General features: G+C 37.5%; 1 protein-coding gene across 1 annotated transcript in view; it reads right to left on the bottom strand.

Annotated features, from left to right (window-relative positions):
• Positions 1–25236, bottom strand: part of ptprdb (protein tyrosine phosphatase receptor type Db) — a 114511-nt gene extending 89275 nt beyond the window's left edge. The window contains exons 1-3 of the mRNA XM_049472644.1: positions 25089–25236; positions 11906–11930; positions 2366–2437 (exon numbers count right to left, since the gene is read on the bottom strand). The gene's annotated coding sequence lies outside the window, so the exon portion shown is untranslated. The remainder of the gene's footprint in view (positions 1–2365; positions 2438–11905; positions 11931–25088) is intronic.
• Between the last annotated feature and the right edge of the window lie 608 nt (positions 25237–25844).

Here is a 25844-nt window from a genome sequence, read left to right as displayed (position 1 = left end):
AAGGCGGAAAAGAAGAGAGGAAAAACAAGTATAAGAGAGGCGAGGAGATGGAGAGACAGACAGACACAGGGAACAGAGAGAGAAACAGATGAGGTAAACGTATATTTTTAGCTTATTACGTCTTCAGAGTGCCAGAAAGAGCAGGATGCGTCTCTGAGTAGCTTTCAATAATGCATCAGCGTATGCTCTATAAAACTCACTCAAACACACACACACACACACACACACACTCTCTCTCTTAAACACACACACACACAGACATATTCATGGGTGCACACACATATACACACACTCACATACAGACTCACATACACACATAGATACACACAGGAATGCATACCCTGAGAGATTTAGTGGCAATATACAGTATTCATGCGTATGGTCTCTGTAAGACTCAGGACAGGGAGACGTGTGTGTGTGTGTGTGTGTGTGTGTGTGTGTGTCTGAAAGTGCGTGACAGAAAGTTTTAGGAAAAGGATGGCAGAGGTTACTGCGGACATGAGTGTCTGAGACGAACCCAAGTGTGTCTTGTGTGTGTCTGAAGTCGGAGCACACTTCAAACCCAACCACAAATCAGAAAAGGTTGGGACAGTGTTAAAAAACACAGTGTTAGGGCGCCGAGTGGTCCAGCGGTCTAAGGCGCTGCCACTATGAGCAGGAGGTCGCAGGTTCGAACCCCAGCTCATGCAGCTTTGCCATCAAGCTGCCGGCGCTCAGAGGGAGCAAAAATTGGCCCTGCTCCCTCTGGGTGGGTAGATGGCGCTCTCTCCCCACATCACTCCTAGGGTAATGTCTGCAGCACAGGGCGTCTGTGAGCTGATGTACCGGAGCCGAGACGCTGTGCTTTCCTCCAAGCGCGCTGGCTGCTCGGCAATGCTGCATCAGCAGCAGCTCGAAAAGAAGCGGTGGCTGGCTTCACATGTATCGGAGGAAGCATGTGTTAGTCTTCGCCCTCCTGGTGTGTTGTGGCATCACTAGTGATAGGGGGAGTCCTAATGAGTGGGTTGGGTAATTGGCCGTGTAAATTGGGGAGAAAAATGGGAAAAAAAATTGAAATAAAATGATAAGAAAACACAGTGTTTCTTCCATTAGTATGAACAGTATTAACCCAAGATATTTCATCTTTTGTCTGCCCAGCTTTAATTCAGTGATTTCGTTAATATACATCCATTCCTGCATTTCAGGGCTGTAACAACACGTCCCAATCAAAATCAGAATACCAAGTAATTAAGTGTTTTAGGGGTTACTTTGTCCCACTCTTCCTGCAATTACAGCTCTGGAAAAAAAGAGAGACAGCTTAAAAAAATGATGAGTTTCTTTAATATTACCAAACTGAAAACCTCTGGAATATAATCAAGAGGAACATGGATGATCACAAGCCATCAAACCAAGCCGAACTACTTGAATTTTTGCGCCAGGAGTAAAGGCATAAAGTTATCCAAAATCAGTGTGTAAGACTGGTGGAGGAGAACATGCCAAGATTACACTACATTACATTTGGCAGACGCTTTTGTCCAAAGCGACTTACAGTAGTGAAGTACAAAAGTTAAAGGCAAAAACATCTTTATAAAGGGCCTAAAGGAGGTCAAAGGGTCAAAGTTTTCTTTGCATTATTTGAGGTCTGAAAGCTCTTGTTTTGTTGTTTCTGCCATTTCTCATTTTCTGCAAATAAATGTTCTAAATGACAATATTTGTATTTGGAATTTGGGAGACATGTTGTCTGTAGTTTATAGAATAAAACTATAATGGTCATTTTACTCAAACATATACCTATAAATAGCAAAATTAGAGAAACGGATTCAGAAACTGAAGTCGTCTTTTAATTCTTCCTCAGATCTGTGTGTTTTAAGGTATGTAACAGCACAGGGTAGTCATTGTCACATTGTTCACATGTTTCCATATTCCCCTCAGATTCTCTATTGGGGACAGAACAGGACTGTAGGCAGGCCAGTCCAGCCATTTGCAACCTTTGTAATGTCCTGTTTTGCACACTAACGCTTTAAGAAGCGTTTGTACTGTATACGTCATTTCCTATTGTAGTGTTTAACAAAGCTTCTGCAAAGAAGTACCACTATTTTGTAGATGGAAATATCCAGATACATGTGAATGTAGCCTTTATGTGGCACTATCGCCTCATACAGGCCTAGCATGCTTATGAAAGCGTTTTCATCTCTGTGTGGACGGAAATATTCTCTAAAACACAGAGGGAGTGAAATCTCAGTTTTTAAAAATATCTGGATATGTTTGGACCGAGCCTCACTGTTGCTTTGTATTTGAGTGTGTTTGTGTGTGTGTGTGTGTGAGAGAGAGAGAGAGAGAGAGAGAGGGAGAGAGAGAAACAAGAGAGAAATTGAGAGCTGCTTACCTGTGCTAAAGTGAGAGTAACCACATGCTGCCTCATGCTGGGTGAATGAAAGACAGACTCCACAGGATTCTCCTGAAAGATAAATAGCATTTGAAGCGCACGCACACACACACACACACACACACACGCACACACACAAGAAAAAAACAAATGTATATAATTACAGATGTTCTTTCTTTGTAAGACCACCATTAATGTTCAAATGCTCTGCACTTATTTTCCATTTTATAGAAAGTAAGTAAGGTCCTCAGCTGACTGAACGTCATTGGAAAAGGTTTTAAGAATGTTAGCCTGTAACGTTGCAGAAATAATGATCCAGGAATGTTCTGAAAACGTGTGACGTGATAATGGTTTGCATCTTAACGTTATTAAAACGTTTATCACACAATATTCCCAGCAAGAAGAACTACTAACATGACACAAACGTGAAAAGTAGGAGTTAGTAAGACTACTCTAGACTGTGACCACAAGTTGCAGACAAGTGCAGTCAAGACTAAGACCAAGAGTTGATAAGACCAAGTCAAGATCAGGCTCATCGCCTGGCCTGGGCTTCCGGGGCTTTAGCCCCGAATCATTTTCCAGTACCCCCGAATCGTTTCGCTCAGCTCAGCTATACTATTAATGAGGGGACAGGCCACTGGCCATGTGTAAATGGAAAATCTCTTAAAGCTAATAACGGAGCCAGTTCAAGGATAAAGTTCCGCCTTTCATGATAAACAGCCAATCAGCTTGCTGACTGGGCTAGTAGGGAAGCCTTACTGTAAGCTATAATAAGCGAAAACTAATTTAGCTAACCAGTTAGCTAGAAGCTGGATGTTGTGCATAGACAAAATTTAGTACTATACCTAGTTTAAATGAGTTTCTTAACCCTGGTCTCTGCCCTAAAATTGTATGTTTTCCACCGGATCTAACTGATCAGCTAATAAACTACACATTATAGTGTTAAACATTACATATCAGGATACTATATATACATACTCCCCTGGTCAAGACCAAGAGACAGACCACAATAAGTTAAAAAAAAAAAAAAAAAAAAAACATGAACTGTACATGACCCAGGCCATCATTATTAATGTAAATCCAAAGAAGAAATAAAATGACAGTTCTAAATGGACTATAAATGAAAAGTACAAATAAATCAGCTTACATAATCATAAGTATAAAGATATTTCTATTTCCTTCTGCTTTTAATGTTAGGCCCAAACATGTTCACTGACTGAATGAACACAGATGCACATCCATTTTTTAAATCAGTAACACCACCTTTGGCAACATTCATAGCTCACAAACACTTTTTTGTAGCAGCTAAAAAATGTTCTAATTCTGGTACCTGGATTTTTTTTTTAACACTTTCCTTCGCAGGAGCCTTGTTCTGAGATATTCTTGGGTTGTCTGGCATGTACAGCTTGTTCAAAAACTATACACACATTTTGAAAAGTCACTGGGTTGTAAAATGCAAGTTATTACTTATTTCTTATTATTTTTTTAAAGGTTTTCTGAAGTTCATATAGAAACACAGTAGTACAGTATTACTGCCTCTGGAAATTTAGCTGCAATCTCTGAAATAATGAATTGTAGAGATTTACAGATTGTAAGTATACATGTGGACAATTGAACCCTTCCAACAAATAATAATAATAATAATATTGTTACGCCCTCGCTATGTTTTCCTGTGTTTTCCCCGTTTCCTAGTGTGTTTCTCTTGTACTTTTCCATTACGTGTGTGTAATATGTAGCTCCGCCCCTCGTTACCTGTTTCCCCAGGTGTTCATTGTTTCATGTTTAGTATAAATAGTACTTGTTAGTCTACGTTTGCTGTCGGTCTTTGCACCTTCCTCTGTCGTTTTGTCTCGCCACGTTAGCTATTGTTTATTCACGGTTTCGTCACGCTCTGCTTGTTTCTTGTTTATTTCTAGTTCCCTTTATTTCTTGTATATTTCTAGTCACGTTTAGTTCTTGTTTGTTTCTTTGTTTATTTTGTATATATTTACATATTATTCCTTTGTATATATTCCCTTACCTTGTTTTGTTATTATCTGTTTAGTTTAGCTTAGTTCTTTGTTGGTTTTCCCTGTTTGTTTATGTATATAGATATTTTCGTTATTCCCCTGTTTTGTTTACTTGTTTATTTGTTATTTAATAAAGTCATGTCTTACCCGTTTAAACGTCTGCCTCCCTTCTGCTCGCACGTTACAAATATATTTGTTGAATTAAATCATTTTCTTAATTATAGTAAGTTATTTTATTAAGTTTATTAAGTGTCTACATTTTAAAAAGATGTATATATACAGTACATATTGTTCTTTTGCTTAAATTTAGTAACTGTTCAATAACTAGATAAAAGTGATTTTTGTAGTGCTGTTAATGTTAACTTGTTAATACAAGTGATTTATCTGAAAACTTTAACACGTGAGTTTTTTTTATGCAAATTTTTCATGTTGCCAATTTGGCCCCAACTTTTCACAGAGACTGGTGACGTATTAGCAGTTTGTTGAAAATGCTACTGTTGAGTCCAGAAGGTAAATTACTTTTTGTTTATTTTAAACTATGGATTAAATCTCATAACTAACTCTCAATGTCTTACACATTTCTTTATCTCTCTCTCTCTCTCTCTCTCTCTCTCTCACTCTCTTACTCGCACTCTTACTCTGCAGTAAAATAACTTATTTACATTCTAAAAAAATGGGAAATCTCCTACAGGACACTTGGAGAAGCTGCCTGTTTTCTCTCTACTTTACTTAATAATTACAGATCAGTAACAGGAATCAACTCAAATTCTGCATGTTTGAAAAACAGATGTAAAAACTAGACAAACCTAAACTAAACGGAACTAAAGGCTTTGAGGACATGAACTGTTTGATTTTTATTTAGGAAAATATTTATATTAAAGTTTAGGAAAGAGCCAATTGTATGATTTTATTCAGTATATTTTGACATTAGCAGATTTAATTAAACATTTTTTAATGTATTTATTTTCTATTACAATTACAATTATGCTTTTCAGTAATGTTCCTTATCAAACATGAAAGCTTTTTTTATGTAATGCTCGAATCCTCAATATTTAGTGGTGTAATATCAGGCAGACAAGTGACAAAAATCCTGGGCTGTTAAGGGGATAAAGTTAATTAAACTATAAAGCAAACATATTTAAAAATATATAGATCCAATTATGATGTTGATTACATTGACTTTTATTTGACATTTAAAGTATTTAGGATTGGAAAGATAAATGCAATTAATTGCAATTAATCAAGTTGTGCATTTAATTGTTCTTTTTTATTCAATCGACACATTAGAACTTTTCTAAAATGAGTTTAATGTTTTATTTATGTATCTATTCAGGGAAATCACTGAAACTATAGTCTAGGGTAATTACTTGCTAGTTCTACAAATGCAGCAGATCCAATTTAGGCCACGGCACGCTGAAGTATTCCCTTTATAAGAACACAAATTCTAGTGCTTTAGCCTTTGTTACAATTTCTCCAGCTCTATAGGCCGTGTTTTTCCGATTTCATCAGCATCTACCCGACTCCCTGTAGCTCATCAGGACACGCCGACTGTCCAGCTAAGAACAGGCGCACAGAAATGGCGTGCTATTAGACTAATGCCAGACTGAATCTGTGGAGCAAACCCTCGCGAGAGTCGGCCTGATGTTTTAGCAGACAAGTGTACTTAAGTGTTTTGGGGTTATTTGACAAAGCATGTCTTCTCATCGAGCTTCGGAACACGAACTGAAAGTCCAGACCATCAAACAGTAATGCTCTCTCCAGTTATTAGCCATTCATTTGGCCACTGGAGAAATGTTGGTTTGTGTAACACATTACTTACAAGAACATCTGCACAGCGTCAGAGAGATAGAACTTTCTATAAAAAAACAAGCACTCTAAACCCTGCAGGCTCCTTTTTATCACCCAGACGCCGGGCTGAACCTGTTGTCTGGGGTTTACTGGGCTATTGCTGTAAAAAGTAGGACAATTTTGGAGGTGCTTTTCTTCTGATTTCTGCAGAACTTCAGAAAAATTCACATGAACTTTAGTAATCAGATAATGAGAAAACTTAAAGTTTATATGAATTAATCAATAGTCAAATTTTTGCTTTGTGACCAGTCAAAAAAAAAAAAAAAAAAAACATCAAACCAAAAGTGAATACTGTAACCCTCATTTAAAACTGCAAACTTCAGGTCACACTGTAAGACAGTACCACCATGTACCACCAACTACCATCAGAGAGTCTGGACACTGCAATGAAGGAGTTTGGTGGATCTGAGCCAAAATAAAAACTCCAACTACCATCTGTAATTAACTTAGACCAGACTCAGCTGTGATACTGTTACGCAGGGAGACGGAGGGGTGGACGTAAGTGCAAATATTTTATTTAAACAAACAAGATAAAATAAAACAGTAAACAAAACACGGGTAACGCAAACAACTACAAAAAAAAACAAGGCAGGGAGAATATAAAACTAGAACAAAGACTAAGAAACACAGACTACCAAACTAAGACTAGGATACATACGGATAGCAAGGATACAAAAGGTACAAAAGGTACAAAGGATACAAACGATACAAAAGACTCGACACTGAACATTCAAACAGAGGGGCTTAAATACAGGAGGAGAGTGAGAAACACCTGGGCTTGGATGACGAGGGGGCGGGGTTACAAACAGGACACAGGTGAGAACACTAATGCTATAGGGCAGGGCTGGGGCGGAGCTAGGGTGGAGACAGATACTAAATACAACAATAGCACATGGCTGGGAAACATGACAGGTAAACAGAGGGGCAGGAGCACAAGAGACCAAATGAGGGAGAAACAGAAGACAGACATGGGCTAAGGTGTAACAGATACGCAGCATAAAACCCCAACCAAACCTCAGCTCTCTGTCGGTAACTGTTAATGTTAACTGTAACATTCCCAAAATGTTTTACAAACCAAAAAGTGTTAGTTGAGAATGCGTTTGAGAGCATTAGTTGTGAAGTTGTGAGGAGGTAGGGTTGGTTGGATACAGTGAATAGCCCTATTTGAGTAATTCTCTAATCTATATTGTGGAAACAAGAACTACTCAACTAAGTAAAGAAAAAATACTTTAAGAAATGAAGGTCAGTCAAAAATGTCTTTAAGTGCAGTCCCAAAGACTATCAACATGTTATGATGAAACTGGCTCTCATCAGGACAGTATACCCTGTATTAAGTATAAAAGTGTATTAACCCTTAGAACCCTACGGATGGATTTTCCATCCAAAGTCGCACCTTGTGTTCTCAGCTTAATTACTCAGGAATCCCTTCACACATAAACATAATCCATATATGGTTAGAAAGGGCGGAACTTACTCTTCTTAAAAATAGTGATCACATCCCAGTACGGTAAAGCTAAATCTACAAGAAACCCATTGAGAAAAACACCTAAAAAAGTGAGATTCATTCACTCCTTCAAACATATTTATATAATGTTTCAAACCAAATTATATCAGTAAAGGAATCAAAAGTGTCCACAGAAAAAGTGTGAAACTACCTGCTTTACTCAAACTAAAGCTAGGTAAGGTGTGCGCACTACTTTATATAGTTTTTATTTCACTTGCACATTTTTACTAAGTAGTTCTTTATATTTTGCACTAAATATTTTGTTTATTTAGACTACAAAGTTTACATTTTTGTATATAATAGTTTCCTGTTCAAAATACTGAAAGGTATAGTCTGCTCTGAGTGTCAGATTTTTAGTATCTACATGTATCCTAGAGGTGATTATTTATAATCAAGAAAAAAAAAAAATCAGCCTGATGCTCTTTATGTATTTGGTCAAAGTAATAATTAATAAACCATGTAATGAACTATCATCAATATTCTTATGCTTTCAACTCATAAACACTCTAGTCTAACCATTTTTGAAAATATATCTTAGGTGTGAATATATTTAATGTCTATACATTCAAAATAAGTAAAAAAATAAAAACAGGCGCTTGGTAAAATTTTGACGGAAACATGATCAGTTCCAGGAAAATATAACAATTCTGCTTCCTTTTTCATTTTAAATGATTCTATTTTTGAGCAGCCGTATGGTTTCTGGAGTAAAAGAGATCAGGGCATGTGACTGTCTGATATAATAACTGTGTTATAAGACCTGAAAGAGGAACTGACAAAAACGGAGAAAAAAATCACCAAAACAGCCAAAGAGTTCAAAGGGTTAAGTATATTTTTAAAGTAAATACTTAATACGTACTTAAATACATACTAAATGAACTATTTTGGAACAACTTATGGCAACTTAAGTATTAAGCTATATTTAAATACAACATAAAAGCTTTAGGTTGTGCTTTTGAGTGCTTTTGTGTACAACTTCTGCCAGCTTAAGAAGATTTAAGTATGTGTTTTTGAATACACTGCACTGAATGTAAATGTAATTTGTGGTTTACGGAACCCTTCAAAAAGAACACACAATACACATGCATTTTTTGGACAAGCTGAGAGATACACAACTGTCAATATAAAAAAAGAAGCATGTGGGCTGAGGCAGTATTACAGGATTTTACACAATATTACTGGTTTTGAAAGACTTTTGGTTACTCTTCTTTGGGTTGTATTCATTTTATAAACTATCCTCCATTTTTAGGGAGAGTGTTGCTACTGTTTTTAATGCCCTTTATCCAAATTATCCACGTGGCTTTGCTTGAGACAGAGGGAGACTAAAAGACAGAAAACAGTTAGGCATCTGTGTTTGTGTGTTTGTGTGTGTGTGTGTGTGTGTTTGACTAAGAGCTACTGTTGCTACTGCATTTAATACATTTGAAGTTTATTGTAAATGTACTACTGGAAAAAATACAATGATAAAAAATAAAATGGTATTTAAAAACACTAAAATAGTATTTAATGCCACTATACATTTTTTTCTGTCAACACAATGTATGATTTAAAGCATATTGCTTAAAAATACATTTTATGGAAATACAAAGAAAGTATATTTAATGTGTATTTTTATAATGTATATATTATTTATAATTGAAAATGCAATTTTGGTATTCTTTACCTACTTTGAGCATACTTTTAGTGCTTTTAAGTATATGTATTTTTCACAAGGGTAGAATTACCTCTGTTGCACAGGATCAGTTTATCAGAGTTACCAGCCTCAGAAACCTCAAGTTAACAGCAGCCCAGATAGAGTATTTTGGTTTGTTTAACATTTTTAAGTTACTACATGATTCCTTGTGTGTTCCTTCATAGTCTGGATCACTTCAGTATTTTTTACTATGTAGTAAAAAATGAAAAGAGCTTTTGACTGGTACGGTATTTGAGTGGGGAAATCTAGACTGTATCAGGATCAGCTAGTGTGGTTCAGCAGGGATGGCGTTCTGACCTGCTGTGAGTCTGAGTGGCTCTATTTCTGATCCACACCACACTGTGTTTGGATTTGTGTGTCTGTTTTCTGTAATATCTAAGCCTGGATGGTATCATCTCCGTTATCCTGGCTGTTGTACAGCAGGGTTTTTCTGCGTTCAGTCTCTGGAGGTTTGGACGGGGTGGGCGAAACGGACAAGCTTGGGGTTTTGGAGCAATGATTGATGCTAGTCACTTCTGGGTATTCCTAATTCTAGCAAGATGAAATTTGTCTGTGTGTGTGTGTGTGTGTGTGTGTGTGAGGGAGGGAGGGAAAGAGAGAGAGAGAGAGAGAGAAAGAGATTTAATGGAATGAGGAGGATTTATGTTGGAGTGGATTCTGGCTTTACGCAGAGCGAGGAAGCTGTAGATGTACTTTGCTTGGATAGCCACTAGTGTGTGCTGTTTAGCCACAGTGGTGCTTGCTTAAACTTTTTTTTTCATATTTCTGCATCAATTTGACCTTAATCTTCATTACACACTGCTATCCCATGACTTATGGCATTGAAGTGTATATCTATGACCTATTGGCTCCTGTTTCAGTTTTACTTTTAAGATCATTGCTTATATTGAAGTTACAATACTGCATATATTTATATACAGCTGGAGGCAGTATTACAGGATTTTACACAATATTACTGTTTTTGAAAGACTTTTGGTTACTCTTCTTTGGGTTGTATTTATTTTCTAAACTATCCTTCACTTTAGAAGACAGAAAACAGTTAGGCATCTGTGTTTGTGTGTTTGTGTGTGTGTGTGTGTGTGTGTGTATGTGTCTGTGTGTGTGTGTGTGCGTGTGCGTGTGTGTGTGTGTGTGTGAGTAAGATTTCACTGAATGGAGGGATTTATTGATCGCAGTGGACATCAGCCCCCTCCAGCTGAGTCTGAGAGATATATTAAAACATCTAAACAGAACAAGACCACTACACACATTCACTATACAAAGAGAAGAGAGAGAGAGAGAGAGAGATGAAGAGAGAAAAAGAAGAAGAGAGAGAAGGGACTGATATAGGGAGAAAGGAAGAGAGAGAGTAAGTAAGGAAGAATGACGGATACAGTGAGAAACGGAAAGAGGGAGAAGAGGGAAAGAGAGAGGGACAGATAGAGAGAAAGAGAGAAGACGGTAGGGGGAGAAAGGGAGATAATGGGAAAGATAGAGTAAGTAAGAAAGAAAATGAAACAGTGAGGGAGAGAGAAAGAAAGAGAGAGGACAGAGAGGCATAGAGAAAAAGAGGGTCCAGAGAGAGTAAGATAAACAGAAGAAGAAGAGAGAGTAAGACAGAGATAAAAAGAGAGAAGAAGATAGCGGGAGAGAGGGAGATAAAGAACGAAAGAGAGTAAGTAAGAAAGAGAGGAAGAGTGAGGGAGGCAGAGAGAGAAACAGAGAGAGAGAGAGAAATGGGACAATGAGAGAGGAAGAAGGGAGAGAGAGAAACAGAGAGAGAGAGAGAGAGAGAGAGAGAGTGAGAGAGAGAAATAATGGACAGAGAAAGGAGGGCGGGGGTAGAATGAGAGAGAAAGAGATATACGGAGAAAGAGCAACAGAGAGAGCGAGGGGACAGAGGGAAAAAGAGGGTACAGAGAGAGACAACGAGAGAAGAAGAGAGCAAGATTGAAGGAGTAAAACAGAGAAAGAGAGAAAGAAAGAGAGGTAGAGAGAGAAGGAGAAAAGAATAACAAGAATAAAGAGAATAGAGAAGAGAGAGAATGAGAAGAAAAGAGAGAGAAAGGGCGATAAATAGTGAATGAGAAAGAGGGAGTAAAAACTACTGCTGTTCTTTTGCTTTTCATGTTAATTTTCAGTAAAGCGTTGCATGTATAAGTGAGTGTATATACTTTTATACAGACAGAAAAAGAGAGATAAAAACGAGAGCGAAAGAGAGAGAGAGAGAGAGAGAGAGAGAGAGAGAGAGAGAGAGGAAAAACATGACACTATCAGTTGGATTACACTAGTACAGAGAGCATATTCTTTAGGTGCGTTAAAAAATAACATCCTCAGTCCTGACTTCGCTTTTGCAGAGATGAAACAAACAGATTGATTTATCACCTCTGAGCGTGTCGAGCTTCGCTCATCACCTTCCTGTTTCACACCCCTGAAAGATCCCACTCCTCGTTAACGTTCCCCTCCCTCACATCGTTAAAAAAAAAAACCCCACCAATCTCTCCACTCACCTCTCAGTTCTTCCGCAGAGTCGGTCTGAAAAAAAAGAGAGAGAGAAACACAGAGGTTACCATCAGATCAGCTAATGTAGCGCTGTTACAAACTGACACAACCTGTAACACTTTGGGCTTGTTTACACGTGCCATTTAAATGCGTTTTGTATCTGGATCCACTTTGATCAGGATTCTGTTTACACTTGTTATAAAAGTTCATCCTCAGTGCGACAAAATGGCAGGTGTAAACCAGTCTTTTGATTGTGTGTTTAGCTTTTTAAACCTTCAAAATTTCATTTTATAAACACACTGTATCATTACAGTGTTTAGATTCTGTTTACACTTCTTGTAATTGGTACTGGAATCTGGATTGTATCCTGATAGGATATTTTAGCCTGAAATCTGAATTCAGATTGAAGTCTGATTGCTGTGTGTTGAGTTTTGGTTGTATTGGGAGGAGTTTTGGGACAGATAGATGTGTTTACACTGCCATAACATATGTCTCAAATGTATTGGCACTGGCCACATAAAAATCATATCAATGAAGGCATTTGCATGCACTTTATAATCTGATTATAATCAGATTATGTAGTATAGTTATCTGATTATTTAACTAGTCATATAAACAGCATACTTCAATTTCTTAAATCACAGTAAGGTCTAAATATCTAATAAAGAAAGCTGGATTTTAGCTCAGTAATCAGATTTCTCAGTGCATGTAAACACTTAACCAGTGTGTTCTTGGATTTCTCAGTCTGTGCACGCACAAAAACAGACCCTGATCAGATTACTGACAAACTCAGTAGTGATGTTCTGCAATACACACTTAATTAAATATCATGAAGTGCATTTAAACCATCTCACTATCAGATAAAATGCTGATACTCATTATGCTGAATTGAACAGGTGTAAACGAGGTTTTGTACTAAATGTTAAACACACGTTTGGATACACATGAATCCTTCCACAAACATCAACATCAATGACCAGCTCTATTCAGACCTGCACTCACTTTGACATTACCCAGACTATGTATTTGGGGGCTATGGACAGATATATTGATATCAGACAGCTGATATTAGATATTTGAAGCAAATGTGTATGATTTTTTTATACAATTATCAGAGCATCGGAGCAATTACTGCCAGACTCTGCAACAGATTCTTCCCCCAGGACATTAGACTCCTCAACACACAGTGACTGGACTGAACCCATACAACATCCCACCTACCCACCCACACACACACACACTTATCGATCCTAGATCTATAGTGCTGTACAATTTGTGCTATAAACTAAGACACATTTTCCTGGACAAGCTGAGACACAGGGTTATAAGTGGTATAAGTAGGCAGGGTAATGCCTAAAATAAGTGCTATTGTAAGCATTTTCCTGACCATTTCTCTACTTATTGCAGTGCCAAACCTGGAGTAGCAACAGTACAGAATCTATTCTCCAGAGTAGAGTGGAGTGTCACTGTGATTTTGAAGCTGGGAACACCCACACCTGTATAAACTGTAAGTATTATGTTGAGTTAGCGAGGTTGAACACTGGCCAGTGAGGCCTGGTGTCACTGGCTGCCAGACGGATGGGAAATTTCATCATTCTAAAGTGAACTGTGTGGGCATCTAACATTTCTCGGCCCACAGTGTCACATGTGTACCAGGAATACACACTATGACACTATGCTCAGAAGATCGCCAGTTTGAATCCTGTTCATGTAGCTTGCCATCGACTACCAGAGCCCTGAGAGAGCATAATTAGCCTTGCTCTCTCTCTCTGGGTGGGTAGATGGCATTTTCTTCTCACATCACTCCAAAGGGTGATGTGGATCAGCACGAGGCGTCTGTGAGCTGATGTATTAGAACCGAGTCACTGTGCTTTCCTCCGAGCATTAGCGCTGTGATGCTACTCAGCAATGCTGCATCAGCAGCAGCTCAAAAAGAGGTGGTCGCTGACTTCACATGTATGGGAGGAGGCATGTTCTAGTCTTCATCCTCCTGGTGTGTTGGGGGCATCACTAGTGATAGGGGGAGTCCTAATAAGTGGGTTGGGTAATTCGCTGTGTAAATTGATGAGAAAATGGGAAAGAATTTGAAACAAAATGATTTTACCACCCACAATAGGAAGCACCCAGAGTGGGTAGTAATGATCGTGACCGGCAGCTTCTGGCTGGAATTGTCCATGCGAGCAGACTCAAGCAACTCGCAGAAATCAATCCACATCCATCCTGCATATTTAATGCAGGAGGCTCCAAACACATACCCCACAGTTCAGTGCAGTGCTCTTTAGTTTCCGTGGCACATGCCAAAAGTCATGGGACATGGCAGTGTAGGTGTATCCTGCTGTAAAGTCCCACCCTGATCAGCTGCAATAGTAATATAGAAATACCAGGTTTCGTTCTGTATCAAAATCTACGATTTCCTGTCGCGCTCCTGGAAGCTGTTCTAGCCTGACTTCAAATGAACACTGGGTGTACAGCGTTCGTTCCCAGGGGGCTCTGCTAGGGGGGTTCTAACATTGTCACTTTGGATTGATCAGAGCAGGTAAGATCAGGCTTCAGATTCCCACAGCATGGTTGTGTAAGAGGGGAAGACACACTGAGTAAGTCGATCTAAATCCATGTATTACCTCAAACCAGATTCAATTGTAAACGAATACACACTAATAGTACTGTTTAATAATCTAAACATAGTAGAAGAAGCCTCTTACCAAAGCTAATTAATACAAGTTAATGTTCCTCACAGTTACATTTCAGCCAGATATCTGTTTCTCTGTATACTTTATTATACTCCTTTCACCCTGTTCTTCTATGATCAGGACCCCACAGGAGAGAGAGAGACCACCACAGAGCAAATACTGTATTATTTTGGTGGTGGTGTGTTAGTATTGTGTGTTGTCCTGATATGAGTAGATCAGACACAGCAGTGCTGCTGGAGTTCTTAAACACTCACTGTCCACTCTATTAGACTATGTTCACAAATCTGATTTTTTGCTCAATGTGGCTCAGATATGATTTTTTTCATGGCTGTGTGAACGTGCCAAATCAGATTAAAAAAAAAAATCAGATCTAAGCCACTTCCATATGTGGTCCTAAATCGGATACAAATCTAATCCATGGACATGCGACATGAATGTGAACGGTCAAATCGGAATTCATGCATCTTTTTTTTTGCACTTATGCATGCACTATGTGCTTTTCTCTCGTACCCAGAACACATCTCTTGGTGCAGCTGTGCAGCTATAGCTGCAAAAACAGCAAAAGCAAACCACCTGCCCTTTTTTCACCTCCTTGACCTGAGCATGAACTTCAGACCAGCTGTTTACTCTCCACTCCAGCAAAAGATGCTCTACATATGATCTGCTAACCTTAACGCATCAATTTCCCTTTTTAAAGCTACGAGTTGTCTCTCAAATATGGCGTTTTTTGTTGTTAATGGTAGAAGGTCACGTTTATACATGTATCAATGTGCGCATGTGGGACACACAGATACAGATCACTTACATTTGTGAATGTGAACCGTGAAAATCTGAGCAAAAAAATGGGATTTGAGCAATGTGGCTTGTAATATGAACGTGGCCTTAGACACTCTACCTATCTGATCCAGCATGTAGATGTAAAGTCAGAGACAAAAGCTCTGAATCTGTTGTGCACAGTTTGTTTCAGTCGTCCTCTAGTCCTTCATTAGTGGTTACAGGATGCTGCCCACAGGACACTGCTTAAAACACTGTTTAAAATCTCCTAAGGGGTCCTGGCCATTGAAGAACAGAGTGAAAGGAAGATAAAAAAGTATGAAGAGAAACAAATACAGAACTACAGCATATAATTATGGGACGCTGCCAGACTCTGCAACAGCTTCTTCCCCCAGGCCATTAGACTCCTCAACACACAGTGACTGAACTGAAATACACACACAAACTTTCTATTGATGTTTCCAGTCTGTATCTACCTTTACACTGTCAGTAATCTTTAGTACTGTAACACTGTATTTTGGTTTATGCTTTGAGACATAAATTAAAAGGGACGTTTTTTCTGGACAAGCTGAGAGATATAGAACTGTTACATTTTTTTACTACATACAGCTGTGGAAAACAATAAGAGACCACAAGTCATCAAACCAAGCTGAACTGATTACATTTTTGCACCAGGAGTGACATAAATGATCCAAAAGCAGTGCGTAAGACTGGTGCAGGAGAACATGCCAAGATGTATGAAAACTGTGTAACCAGGGTTATTCCACCAAAGACTACACTTGAATGAATATGAACTGAAAAGTCTGAAAGCTCTGCATCTTTTATATTTTGGCCATTTCTCATTTTCTGCAAAAAAATGCTCTAAATGACAATATTTTTATTTGGAATTTTGGGAGAAATGTTGTCTGTAGTTTATAGAATAAAACAACAATGTTCATTTTACTCAAACATATATCTATAAATAGCAAAATCAGAGAAACTGATTCAGAAACTGAAGTGCTCTCTTTATTATTCCAGAGCTGTATAATTAAAAAAAAAACGGATCTTGTTACTGTAGCACCAGTAGAAATGCTCCAAAGTGACAGCATGACAGTGTTTAAGCATTTTTTATCAGGCATTCGTCGAAAAAAAAATCAGTATGATGACAATGAGGTATTGTAATTGTAGAAGCAAACACTGATGTAAATCAAAGGGAATTCCTGGACATTTTACGCAATTTAGAATTCCCAGCCGAACGCATTTTTAGATCCCGAAAAGAGGACATGTCCGGGAGAAAGAGGACTTCTGGTCAGCCAAATAAAACCGTCCCCTAACGGTCCCCAAACTGCTACACACTGATGTGGAACACTCTGTGTTCAGTGATTTAACTGGAAGATTTTGTACAAAACGTTGACTTGTTTATACAGTCCTGGAGGACCAATGTCCAGTACAGTGTGTTTATTTTCCTGCTCAGTTTTAGTAACTGCTAAACTGTTGTGCACTACACAGATTAAAGGTCTAATTTAACACTGGGTAGATAAAGTAGACACTGTCGTATAGATTGTTATCTAACTCATTTTATTAAAGTATGGACAGTATAGCCAAAGGAACCATGGGAAGCCATGGTGGGAAAGACTACACACTGATGGTGAGTTTGGAAGGACCTATTATGCAAATAAGGTATGCCAGGAAACATAAGGAAATATTTACCTTTTGTTTTGTAGAATACACTAAAAATACATTTGAAATAATTTAAAAATACATTTAAAATAAATATTGTTTTTATATTAAATATTATTTTGGCATTTCTGATATGAATTTTCCCATTCGTGTAATGTGATGAGTAATGAACATTAGTCTGTAAAATATCTTAAAATATCAGAAATATATTTAATTACTGTCCAGACCTCGCTCCTTATGATACCATTCCTAAAATAGTGTCTTACACAGTGAATAGACATTAATTTAGAAATTCAGTGCAAATTAACATTGCTAAAATATAGAGAAGGTATATTATTATTTATTATATTTATTATAATATTGAATGTAAAGTGTCTTCTTTATCTATATGCGTGATTTGCTCAGTGTATTGAGAATGTGTGTTTCATACTCAGCAGATTTCTGGTCAGTTCAGAGGTCACATCAAGTCAATAAGCTGACCCCTAAATTCTCCTGCGTGCGTGCGTGTGTGTGTGTGTGTGTGTGTGTCACCAAAGCAGGTCATAAATATGACCCAGCTATGTCCATCACTGACAGGGAGAGGTATCTCTAAGATCACACCACATATGCTCCAACACACACACACATATGCTCGTTTTTGTGCGTTGTCAGGATCGAACATATGCCTCAAATGAATTATTAATAACTATGAGCCATATCTCTAATAACATCACATGTATATTACCTAAACTAAGGCAACACAAATACAGGCGTACATATATACTAATGTGATACTAATATCCCGTATGTATTATATACATTATGTAATTACCTATATCTAATATCAATAGGTCTCATTTATGTTGTGAATATAAGTAATTTTATGTGAGGAAAATAATACCCCATATGAATTTTATATGTAAATTTCTATTGTGTATTAAACGTCTTATAATTATAAGTGAATAAGTAATAATATGTTCCATATATTCTTTGGCTTTAAATAGTCAGAACAGCTTCGTCCCAAGAATGTATGAAAACAAACACTCCCACACGCCCTCCACACACACTTAGATATTCAGATACCTTCTTTTCTCACTCTCATTCTCACTTTCTCTCTCTACCTTTCTCTCTCTCTCTCGCTGTCTCACACACACACACACACACACACACACACACACACACACACACACACACACACACACACACGCTCTCTCTCTCTCTGCGTCTGGAGAAAGTTGTTTGACTCTGTGCCTAATGATAACAGATGAGGTGTCAGTGTGAAGGTGAGAGAGAGTAAGTCATCCTCACAGTGCTACACCACTCGCTCGCCCGCACCCCCCCACACACACACGAGAGGGGGAGAGAGAGAGAGAGAGAGAAATCAGGATTATTGTGGATCAGGTCGTGTGATTTATGCACTGGCACTCAAAAAGAACTACTCTGTGTTTATTTATTTATTTATTTATTTAAATTGAAGTACTATAGACACTAAAAACATAGAACAATATGTATGTTTTTATAAAGTTATATATATAGTAGGGGTGGGGGATATGGCCCTAAAATAATATCACAATATTTAATGGTATTTTCACGACAATGATACTCTTGGTAATATGACAAAACATACTGAATTAAAAAAAATATATATCTTATTATTAATTATTATTTTATTATTGCATATGATATAATATAGCACACCCCTAACTGACATATTAAAAAATACAAGATTTGGCAGATTTGTAACAGAAATCAGTGATCCAGAATATCATGATGCTAATAATAATGCACTTCAAATATCTCCATTAATCCAGGATTAAAGTAAAATAAATGATACTGGACAGATATAATCTCTACTCTCTAGTAGATATTTAATGGGAAACGAGAACAGTGTGAATTTTTCTTTTACTAAAAACAGCTAAAAAGTAGTACCCTGATATGACACAATATTTTAGGGTATAATGTCGTTCAAGATGTTCAAAAAAGGTGGAGCTATTATTGCGTACAATAAGATACAGTATGGCCCCTAATATATAAATAAAATATCAGCACATTCGTACGTCATACTAGTATAAATATAAGTGTATATGCCAATACACGTGCAGTACAATATGTTATTTATTTGTTTATTCATTAATTTATTAGTTTATTTAAGAACTGTATTGGATAATAATGTACCATGTGTATTCTTTATGTCATTCTCTGTATGTAATAATTTTTCTCAGGTGTATTAAATCATAAGTACTTGTACTATATATGATAATGTTCCATATGTGTTATATTTATGATTATGCATGTGTAATATAAGTGTCTAATATTTATTATATACCGGTATGTGACTGTTACGTTTATACTGTAAACAACAGTATTTATATGTTATATATCCTAACATGTATTTACACATATACAGCTATATTATTCTTAGCACTGCATTGACCTTGATTAGCATGGTGGTGTTAGTTAGTGTGTTGTGTGCTGGCACAGGTGGATCAGATACAGCAGTGCTGCTGGAGTTTTTAAACACCTCGGTTTCTCTGCTGGACTGAGAACAGGGTATGGTTTGTGGGCTCGCAGCATTGCAAAATGACTTTGGATAAATTAATCATTGTTTTGTATAAATGATTTGTTTTTCAGCTAAACATAGAAATTGCTTTTTGACATTTTTACAGAATAATTGTAGTTACCAAATATTCAGTGCATCCCTACTTAAATCCCAACAGCTGGGCAGTGAATAAATAAAATCACAGCTTCTCAGTCCTGGAGTCTTGGGTCCTGAGGCAGCACTTCCTTGCAAGTTATAGTGATTTCCCTGCTCCTTCACACCCAGTCCAGCCACAGGAAGTGCCTGTTAATTAGTTTGTTAGTTGCTTAAGGGGTGTTGAGAGCAGGGAAGCTTTGTGTGCAGTGTGCAGGGCGGAGGCATGCCACACTGTTAACACATGCGAGATTTAAAACGATGTACATTTATAGTACTATTAAGGCGTGTTGTGGCACCCCTTAAATAGCGTCTTTTAAAGCACCTTTAATTTAGTTTTATAACATGAAAAGTGAGCATATATTTTATCGTTTGGTTGATTTGTCCAGTTAGCCTGGTATTCATCTATCAGTGTATTAGTATATGTACCAGTGTATTATAAAAGTGTCAAATGTGGATTACAATACAACATTTCAATTATACACACACAGTACATACACAATTGATTAATAGGCTTAAAAACTGGGGGTACACTTTTTGTAAGTTTTAATTTATTTTGTTTCACCACTGCACAAATTTAATAGCCCTGCCAAAAGTGACCAGGTGTAATCTTGGTCTTAGGAGGTTTTTACACAAGCATTTTTTTTCTAAACCTAGATGCTTCTTCTCTGTGAGTTCAATACTCTTGGTGAAGTGTGAAAGCTGTTTTTGAGCTTAAAATAGTGGATTATTTGTAAGTGAACTAGAAAGTTATCCGCTCCCTGTGCTGCATGTGGGGTCGCATGGTTGGTTCATTTTCTAACATGACTTGTCCACTTATCACATTAAAGTTCCATCAGTATAACCTCCTAACAAATGCTGTAAACGGGAAAATACATCTTCTGAGGTGAGCACTGTCCTAAACATTTGGGCTAAGCTCTAGAGGTTTAAAGTCTCTGGTTCTGCCCAGCCCTGAAAGACCTGCTCTGCTCTCATAAGATCCCACAAGTTCTCAATCTGTTTTTTCTGATGGCTTCATTATTCCTTTATCAGATTCCTTCCTCCTCAAACCACTCCATCACTTGACGAGCACTGTGGCAGTTAAAAAAAAAAAGTTATTTGATTACTTTCCCAGCCTATTTAAACACTACTACTTTTTATCTGGTTTTAATCAAGTATTTCCAGGAAGAAGAAACTACATCTGTGAATCAACTGAATTCAACTGTGGTGTTTTACAGCATCAGTAGAGCCTTGAAGTCCAGCAGGCCTGGGGTCAGCACTTCTCAGAAGTCTCAGAAGCTGCGTGTCAGAGAACGCCTGGGCTAAATGTGTTTAAAAACTGCTTATGTGAGCTTCTGTCAGACACATCAGCGGAGTGAGATGACCTCTGGTTCTCAGGAGCATTCACTCGCACCCATATGCTCACACATACCCTCACACATGCCATCCTCCGAATATAGGAGGCTTCCCTTCTGCCCATCAAATGACTGTGTACAGTGTACAGCTTAACTGACGGCATCTCTAACTGGGCCAGTGGCCTGCGGGTACGCTGAGGGCACAGTGCAATATTTCCTATAACCCTCAGTCTGGGCAGTAAGTCTTTGCACCTAAATTTCACCAGATATAAGGGCCCTTCTATTGTTCTTAGCTCCTCACCCTCCTCTTCCTCCTCTTCTTACTCCTCATGTAATGTAACGGCAGGTTCACACTACATTACACTTTCAGAATAGTCAGATAAGCAACACAGAGTCACAAATTAAACTCCGGTCTTTCACCAGGAGGAACACATGTCGAGTCTGCCTATATGCAAAAACATGATTTAGACTACAGCTCTGGAAAAAATGAAGAGACTACTTCAGTTTCTGAATCAGTTTCTCTGATTTTGCTATTTATAGGTATATGTTTAAGTAAAATGAACATTGTTGTTTTATTCTTTAAACTACGAACAACATTCCTCCCAAATTCCAAATAAAAATATTGTCATTTAGAGCATTTATTTGCAGAAAATGAGAAATGACTGAAATAACAAAAAAGATGCAGAGCTTTCAGACCTCAAATAATGCATTTAATCACAGTTTTCATGCATCTTGGCATGTTCTCCTCCACCAGTCTTACACACTGCTTTTGGATAACTTTATGACACTCCTGGTGCAAAAAAATTGAGCAGTTCAGCTTGGTTTGATGGCTTCTGATCATCCAGCTTCCTCTTGATTATACTCTAGAGTTTTTTTAACTTGGTAAAATCAAAGAAACTCATAATTTTTAAGTGGTCTCTTGTTTTTTTCTTCTATTGTTCTTAGCCCGGCCCCCTCATTTTTTCAGATGTAACATAATGGCAGGTTCACACTACACGACAGAACTTCGAGAGTCATCAGATCAGCAACACAGGGTCACGAATTACGAATGATCTTTCACCAGGAAGAACACACACAGTAAACTAACATCAGCTCTAACTGGTACAATGTACTGTTTTCTATACTGCTCACAGTCTCTTCTATTGTTCTTAGCCCCGCCCCCTCATAATTCTGATGTAATGTAAAGGCAGGTTCACAATCTACTCCACACTTTCAGAATCGTCAGATCAGCAACGCAGGGTTACTTTCTTACATCACTGACGTCATCTCTAACTGGGACCTTAGTCTGGGCTGAAAGTCTCTGTACCCAAATTTCACCAGCAATGAGGTCTCTTCTATTGTTCTTAGCCCCGCCCCTTTCCTCCTCCTCCTCGCACTCCCCCAGAAGACCATGCATGCAGGTGAACGCATTTAATCATCAGCACTGTTTTGGGTCACAGTGCTCCTCCAGCAGCGCCGTGGTGAAGGATTACCTTGTCTGGACTATTTCAAGTGCTCTAAGGTATAATATACAAAAATAGCAATAACAGCAAGTACTGCCTAATCAATCTGGATGAGTAGTAGCTTCTGTAGCAGTGATATAGACTGTGCTTTATATAATTAAAGCTCACAGAAATAACAACTATGTAAACTATAACAGTAGTCGAAGCAGAAAAACAAAAGCCATTAAAACAGCAGTGTGTGCTATATATGGTAACTAACCAATTACAGCAAGAATACCTGTGCAATTAGAGCAATTAAGTACAGTATGTGGCAATTATCACATGCTTACATAAGGAAGAGCCTTCGTGATAACAGCATGTGCTATATAAACCGTGTAGTACCCACATAAATCATTCTATACATTATTTCACAAAAAAAAAAAATACCAATGGAAATGCTAAAAAGCAGTTTGAGTGGCAAAATTTACTGTAGCATAATATTAATGCCAAGATATAAACTATAACTACCAACTACAGCTCTGGAAAAAATAAAGAGAGCACTTCAGTTTCTGAATCAGTTTCTCTGATTTTGCTATTTATAGGTTTATGTTTGAGTAAAATGAACATTGTTGTTTTATTCTATAAACTACAGAAAACATTTCTCCCGAATTCCAAATAAAAATATTGTCATTTAGAGCTTTTTTTTTGCAGAAAATGAGAAATGACTGACATAACCAAGAATATGTAGAGATTTCAGACCTTAAATAATGCAAAGAAAAAAAGTTCATATTTATAAAGTTTTAAAAGTTCAGAAATCAATATTTGGTGGAACAACCCTGGATTTTATCACAGTTTTCGTGCATCTTGGCATCATGTTCTCCTCCACCAGTCTTACACACTGCTTTTAGATTAATTAATGCCATTCCTGGTGCAAAAAATTCAAGCAGTTCAGTTTGGTGGTTTGGTGGCTTGTGATCATCCATCTTCCTCTTGATTATATTCCAGAGATTTTCAATTTGGTAAAATCAAAGAAACTCATAATTTTTAAGTGGTCTTTTATTTTTTTCCAGAGCTGTATAAAAAACCCCCAAAAATAAATAAATTAAATTACATGAAGAAGAGCCATTGTAATAACAGCATGTACTTTAAATGAACTAATTCATGTTATACCATATATGCCAACGTACAGAAAGTGATCAAAAGTCAATTTATAAAACTGTAATATTTATTTGCAGGGCAAGAAAAGGAGCATTTAAGTATGCTGCAACTAGCACATGCTAATTAATCACACTATATAAATGTATATAAAGAATCTTAATAACAAAACATATTATGTATCATAAAGTCCATATGAAATGAAAATTTTGTCATAATTTCCATTTCATGAAGAATGAACCAATAGAGATGTTTTTTGTGTGACAACAACAACATAAAATATACTATTACTGCAGTATAGTATACCAATAGTATAGCAATAAAATGGTAAAATGAAATGTAATATTAATTTATAGAGTAGAAGGCTATAGCATGTACACAATAGCATGTGCCTTATAACCAGTCAAACCACTAATTATAAACAAATGTACTTAAAGCAAGACTACCAGTGCAATTAGCACAATTGAGTGTGCTGCAATTAACACATGCTAATTAAGTCCCACTACATAACAAAGAGCCATCATATTAATTGAGTGTACTATATGTAAACCATATTTATTCAAGTACATTCTTTTGTAGCATCTGTACCAATAGAAAAACTACAAATGCCTTGGTATAAACAGTTTTTAATTGACAGCAACAATATGCACTGTATTATGGTATTTGATATTACCTATTAAAGCACTATACAGCAAATATTCCAGTGTTAATTCAACCATTTTAAATTGAATTGCTCACAGCAGATTTAATACTAGCGAAGTTGCTATAAAGTAAACCAAAACTAGTCTGCCGTTTACTTAACATAAACAGACTAGTGTCACATTATTCAATTAGACCAAGAAAACTAGCCTAATTAGATCACAACAGCAGATGCTCTATAAATAAACTACACAGACAATAAAAATGGAAATGCAAAGGTATTTAGCAATAATAAAAAGTGAACCTGTAACTCTCCCTTTTTTTTCTCCCTCTATGTGTGTGTATATATATATATATACATATTACATCATTTCATCAACAAATAAACAACAGCATGTAGGACTATAGCAGAAGTTTAAGTAAAAATAGCAGTTAATTAACATTTTTTAATTTGAGTAAACCAATAATAACAAACAAAGCAATAACAGCACCTACTGTAAAGTCAAGATATATGCAACTGAACTTATATATATATATATATATACACCAGTTCACCTAAATGTAGTTAGAGAACTTGTGATGTCTCTAAAGTGTACATTTTTTACATGCATTGCCACTATACATCTAATACCATCAATAAAAATGACCAGAACACTGATAAAAGTTATTTAAAAACATATGGAAGTGTATGTTCAAAAATACAGACAATCAACAAGAACTTCAGTAAGGAGGGCAGTTGCATCAACAACAATATAATCGATATAAACAGTGACTATAAACCACTACGGGAGGAACAGAAGCAGGACTAACGGCACGTGCTGGACAGCGCTGGGTGCTGCAGGACTTACCCAGGGTTTCAGGGAGCGGTGGGGTGACGAGGAGAACACGGCGGAGTCTGCACTCTCTTCACCGAGCGCGTGCACACATACACACACACACTCTAACACTGTGATCCGAGCACTCAGCGCGCGCGCGCGAGAGAGAGAGAGAGAGAGAGTGTCCGAGTGCAGCTGATCTGAGCAAGTGACGGGAGGAGTGAAGGCGGGTCCGCACACACACACACACTGAGCGCGCGGGGGTTACCTCACACACTGGCAATGAGCAGCAGCAGCAGCAGCACGAGAGAGCACGCGAGGAGGAGCGGAGACTCACACTCACACACGCGTGCACACGCACACACAGACACAATCACACAGTGCGCGAGAAGTTGATTGACACCTACACAGTGTAAACACATCCTTTTCTCATTATCCTATTACCCATTTATTCAGCTCCACTGATTAAATAGAAATAAGCACAATAAAAAGTTCCAGTTGTTTCCCTGCATACTTTATTATCATCCTCCTTTCATCCTGTTCTTCTTTCAATGGTCATGACCCCACAGGAGAGAGAGACCACCACAGAGCAGCTATTATTCAGGTGGTAGCTGTATTAGTGCAGGTTGTGTCGGTACAAGTGGACACAGCAGTGCTGCTGGAGTTTTTAAACACCTCTGTGTCACTGATGGACTGAAAATAGTCCACCAAAAGCATCCTGTGAGTAATGATAAAGGACTAAAGAATGATCAAATATAAAAGCTGTAACAGCTTGGGAGAAGTATCTAA

Source organism: Astyanax mexicanus, chromosome 25 (assembly GCF_023375975.1).
Source record: "Astyanax mexicanus isolate ESR-SI-001 chromosome 25, AstMex3_surface, whole genome shotgun sequence".
Classification (NCBI taxonomy): Eukaryota; Metazoa; Chordata; class Actinopteri; order Characiformes; family Acestrorhamphidae; genus Astyanax; species Astyanax mexicanus.
This window is presented reverse-complemented; position numbering and strand designations above follow the sequence as displayed.